Raw genomic sequence first — 5,591 nt, 5'->3', positions numbered from 1 at the left:
TGTAAGTCACTCAGTAAAATTCATTTCAGCACAACTGTGCCCTAAGGATAAGCATCTATATTTAATTCCTCTTGAGCAAGAGGCGTTTATCTGTAGGGAAGGTTTGCTGGATGAGAGCTTTGTTCGTCTTCCTTGGGGGCATTGACACAGCTCCAAATACATTCAATGGTGTCCAACGTTCTGCAAAACTGAGTGGCTTTGAAAGATGGTTTATTTTCACAGTTACAAAGAAAATTCAGTAAAAGGATCACTGCCTTACTTGAAGATATCATTTCCAGGCAGAACTGAATGGAAGAAATGATGCTCATGTTGCCTACTTTTGGAGCTGCTACAACCCAGCAGAAGGGTTTTCTCCTGCCTTCTTCATCACACTCAGAGCACCTGAAAAATCAGAGAGCTACCAGTCATAAGGCTGTGTCCTGTATCAAGACTCTGCAAGTGTAACATATTCTTAAATGGTTCTACAAGTTATTTTGAAGTGATGACTACAAACTGGGAACCCGAGGAAGACTGAGTACATCTTTTACCTCACATTTTGGTGTTCGCTACATGGAGCTAATTTTAGTGCTTAGCATAAATACATCCTCTTGTTTCTTAGCAAAGGTGCAGTTATACTAAATTAAGCATGCTGGGATGACTAAGAATAATTATTCATCATGACATCTTACCGAATTTTCAGGGGTCAGGAAGATGACTCCCTTTTTAATAATAAAAATTGCATTAGCTGAACAGACCATATTTGGCACTGCCATTAGTAAATTTGGAAGATGAAGCGCACAGAGTAACTATTTTTTGGTAGCTAGAAAAGCTTCTGCCCGTGGCAAAGGTGCTGGAACTAGATGATCTTTACAGTCCCTTCCAACTCAAACCATTCTGCGATTCTATGAAAACACTGATTTATTTTTTTTTCTCTCCCTCTTACTCAGTAGCCTGAGCTGTCGGTGGTGGTGAGAAATGGACCCTGCAAGGGCAGCAAAGGACAGGTATGTTCCCGGAGAACGAGAAAAAAGGCTGTGCTATGTGTCACTCTTTGTGACAGTGTTATTAGTCAAAATAATGGAAGAACTTAGAGCTGACTCATGAATGAAAATAACTGGGTAATTAGCAGCAGTGAACATTTATTTAAGAAAAACAGGTCCCTTCAAATGAATCCGGTTAAGCTGACAGGTTACAAGCAGTAATCTATTGCTTGGCTGACAGTGACACTGTAATACACTGACAGTCTCCTGTAGTACAGGCAAATACCCAACATTTTAGTTATGAAAATCCACGGGCCAATGTGCCCATCTTTAGAGGTCTAGAAGGGCTAAAATGGTCACTGGATTGACAAAATCTGCTGGTGCAGATAGTTTCAGGTCTATCTGTATTCAGCAGTACTGCCTAATATTGGGCCCCATTCTGTAGCACACTGTTTAGAAATTTGTTAGTTAATTGAGTAAGTTTTGAGGAGAGCCACATGAGTGAGTGGAAGCTGATCTGCTTACCTAAGGGTGAGAGACTCAAGGAGAACCACAAGAAAGGAAAGGGCAGTTTGGAAATGAGCTTATGTAGTCACAAAGGTGCAACTGCATTTAGGAGCTGAAAGCTGAAATGGGTCAAATTTAGCCTTGTAGAGAAGTGCATAGTGGATGAGCTGTTAACCCTTGTGGTCAATTCTCCCCATCACTGGTTGTTTTTTTGCAGGATGGGTACTTTTCTAACAGAAATGCTGCAATTAAACCAGGAACTAATCTAAAAACATGCTGTGTCCTTTGAGTCATATAGGACAATGGTCCTTTCTGGTCTTGCAAGGTATCAACCACAGATGGGCTGAAACCACAGAGTTCCAGTCTTGGATCTGAGTTGTGTATTCAGGTTGGTGAGGCTTGGGTTAAATATAATACAAAATGAGTACATTATAATGTGTTTTTTCTTACCATTTTTCTTCAGCACACTAACTGTGGGAAAGCCACAAAGTGTTTGGCTTCTTCCCAAGCTCAGGCAGTAGCCCACATCTCAGAGGCAAACGAAACATTTCCTGTTTTCAGACATTCCCTGTTGGGGTATCAGGTGCATCTTTCCTGCAGTCATGTAGAGCTGTGCTGTTAATTCAGCATGGGAGCACTTTAGCAGCCTGTTAGCAGAGCTTGGGGGGGAAGGACAGACTCCCTAATGCACGTCTGTGTTTTCCTTACTATATTGCTCATGATACCTAGAAAGTTCAGTGATGTAAACATACCCAGAGATGGGAAGCGTGCCCTTGGTCTCATTTGCCATCCTGCTCTGGGACTGTTGTGAAGTATTCCCATTCTGTTACCAGTTTCCATGTGAAGGAGGCTGGGAGAATAATAACTGTGTATGCAGAGGGCCTGAGTGTGTGTCCTTGGAATGAGGCAGCTGGATCCCATCCCTGGCTCACACTGGCATTTTCTGTTGTGTGGTGGCACTGGCACCATGAAATGTCAGGTCTCAAAATGGAAATGGCCTGGCATTGTTTCGGACTGATTCCAGGAAATGCCTTTTGGATGGAGGCACTCTCTCTTGCTGCCCCTTCTCCATGACCTCGTGAGGAGAAGTATCTAAAATAGGTCATTGTTATGCGCAGAGAGAACCCTGTTCCCTAAGCTCCCTTGGTTTCCAAGTAAATGAGCTTTGGAGGTAAGTTAGCAAAAGAGGCTGATTCATTAGCAGCAAGGGAAATCTGTGTGCTGGAGGGGTGCCCAGCTGCCCAAAGGGATTTACATAGTGACACACTGCTCAAATCTTAATAGAACAAGCTGAGTGATACACACACAGGCTTGAACTGTATCACAGTCACATGCTTGCTAGGCTCATTTCTTATCTCATGAGTTTCTCTGGAGAGTATCTGTTGCTCCAGTCCTTCACAGGGATTTAAATTTGTAAGGGAAGGAGTCACAGTGAGGTATCTTCTAATGTGAGAAAATTCTGTATCTGTTTTCTTTTCCAAATTAGGTCACCTTCTAAGGCAGTTCTGGATGGAGTTTGTCCCTGCAGTTATAGAGGCTGTGAATAACATAGGTGTTACAACATGTTTGACAGGATTTCATTGCACCATCACTAGTCTATCTGAATATCATATCTCAAATTAATAACAAATTAATTTTATCTGCTGAAAGACCCCAACTGTCGCCCTCCTGTCTGGAATGAGATAATTTTGGGCAGTTATTCGCTTAAAGGAGGAATGGGGCCAGCACATTCTTCTGGCATCGTTACCAAGGGCAGGCTTGTGCAGAGAGATGAGTGCTCCCCTTTGTCGAATCATCTGGAGTTCATGGAGGAGAATTCAGTCTTTTTGGAGCATCTTCTGCCTCTTTGTTGGTGTGTCAAGCAGGGGTGGGGGTGCCAGTTAGTGCCAGTGGTGAGATGGGCACTCGTCCACAAGACCAGAAACAGAAACGCACAAAACTGCTCTCACACAGGACACTGAGCAGCTGTTGGATTATAAAGATCTCTGGCCCCTCCTGACCTGGGCCAGATTTGAACCATTGACCTAGAAGTGAAAAGCTTGAAATCCCTGCACAAGCCACGGGATAAATAGGACTTGCAGAGCTATGTGCTCTCATTCCACATTCAGTTGCTGCCATCTAATGGCAGATGGAGAGTGGAAAGGCCTCAAGCAATATAAATATCTTGTCCTTGGGAGTCTGGGGTGTGGGAGAACCTGTACAAATAGTTCTCATCAGAGTGCTGGGGAAGCATGGTGATTTAGGCTGGCTTTATTCCTCTAAAGAATAGTTTGACAAAGAAGTGTTGTGCTGCAAATCAAAAAAGAAATGTCCCACTACAAACACTAGGTCTTCACACTGCTTTTGCTCTTCTCTGCTGGGTTATTTCTGTATGTGAAACCTGAGGGAAAGTCTGTGATTGTAACCTGGCTTAACAACTGTCTCAAGGGCAATGGTAACTGAGTGGTGGGTGCCTGTGACAAGGGGAGGTGATGAAAGAAAGTAGGTAGGAGATGGCACTTTTAATTTCTCTTAATACCACTGGTGCACACAAAACATCTGGACTTGCCATTATTGGGCCTGTAGGTTAGCAGACACTTTCCTTCAAATATTACATAAAGAAAAAAGTAAAGGGAAGGAGAGACATCTCCTTCTCTACCTTACTCAGCTCCAGGGCTCCAGGAAGTTTGTGCATTGTTCTCTGTCTCTAAAACTCCAGATTTACAAAGCAAAAAATATTGATCATTTATCAGTTTTGCACTGCCTATGCACAGATCTCCAAATAATTCTTTTAAGCCACATTAGCTAACACTGTCCCACAGAGGAGAAAGGTTAGAGACTGGATATTTCTTTATGCATCCCTGAACTGCAGCCACTGGGTATCCAGAGGCATGTCCCATGATGGAACCGCAGCCTGATGAGCCATGGAGCAGCCTCCAGCAGCCTTAATACAGCCCCAGTGGTGACATGAGAGCTTGCATGGCCCAACAGCCAAACAAAGTCTGTCTCCAGGGCTAACTGAAATCATAAATCAAGCTTTAAATTTGAGAAATAGCTCCAGTAGTCCCTAGTCACCTGAGAAATGTCATTTTATAACAGAAAACTGTGAAGAAAAAAAAGTTATGTCTTCAGACACAATACTGGAAAAAGCTGTAAAATTCCACCCTTCTTAACTGAAGGAATAATTGTTGGAAAGAAAATCCAGTAGTGAAGCAACGTGGAGGAGAGAAAGAGAATACTAAACTTATTCCCTTTTTCCTGCTGGAAGAAGCATTCTTCCAAAGCACTGTGGAGAGAAAGAGAAATGAGTATAGTGAGTCCTCAAATGCCCTTGTACCTGCTGGTGCTGCCTGCATGTCTGTGAGAGAGCAGAGGAAAGCAGCACACGTGAGTTGTAAATCCGTGGGGAGATAAAACATTTTATCATGAAGTTGCTCAGCTTTGTGCCAACAGGCACTTCCCAGGCTGCAGGGAGCAGCTGAATTATCATATCTAAAGAGTCACAGGAGCTCTGTTTGGAATCAAGGTCCGGCCACCGCTCCCTTACGTCAAGGCCAGGATCTATCTAAACACTGCTGCTGCACTTCCGAGAAAGTGCAGCTTTGTGCCGCTGCTGAAAGGCAGCCTACTCAAATATATACCCACTGGGGATGCACCAGGGATTTCTGCCTGGTACATGAGGTCATGGTACACAAGACAAACAGGTCTTCTGCACACAGAAAGAGGCCTGGCTGGGAGCTCTTGTTGTAGCTCCTGGTTAGACCTAGGTAGGAGATCCCTGGTAGAATGGTTACACTACTGAGCTGGAACCATTACCAAAATGCCCTTGTCAATCAAGTTCCCCAGGAGACTTTCTGCTTGCTCTGTAGATATTTTTCTTTTAAGCTCAGTGGTAAAGTGATAGGAGAATAACAGGTCTAAAACTGTCTTGGCAACGTTGTTACTTTTTTAAACTGCGTTCCTTCCCCTCTTATTTCTCACACTAAGACGCCGTCTTCTGACCACTCTCAGGGAAGCATGAGTTGCAAATTGAAGACATAAAATTACACTAAGTGAGCTGAAATTTGAGCCTTGCCATTACAGAGTGACGTTCAGCAGTCAACGTGCACCCTCAACACGCAGCAGCTGCAGGGTTTCGTTACTGCC

Source organism: Neopelma chrysocephalum, unplaced genomic scaffold (genome assembly GCF_003984885.1).
Source record: "Neopelma chrysocephalum unplaced genomic scaffold, ASM398488v2 Primary Assembly neopelma1_147, whole genome shotgun sequence".
Lineage (NCBI taxonomy): Eukaryota > Metazoa > Chordata > Aves > Passeriformes > Pipridae > Neopelma > Neopelma chrysocephalum.
Note: the sequence above shows the minus strand (reverse complement) of the source record.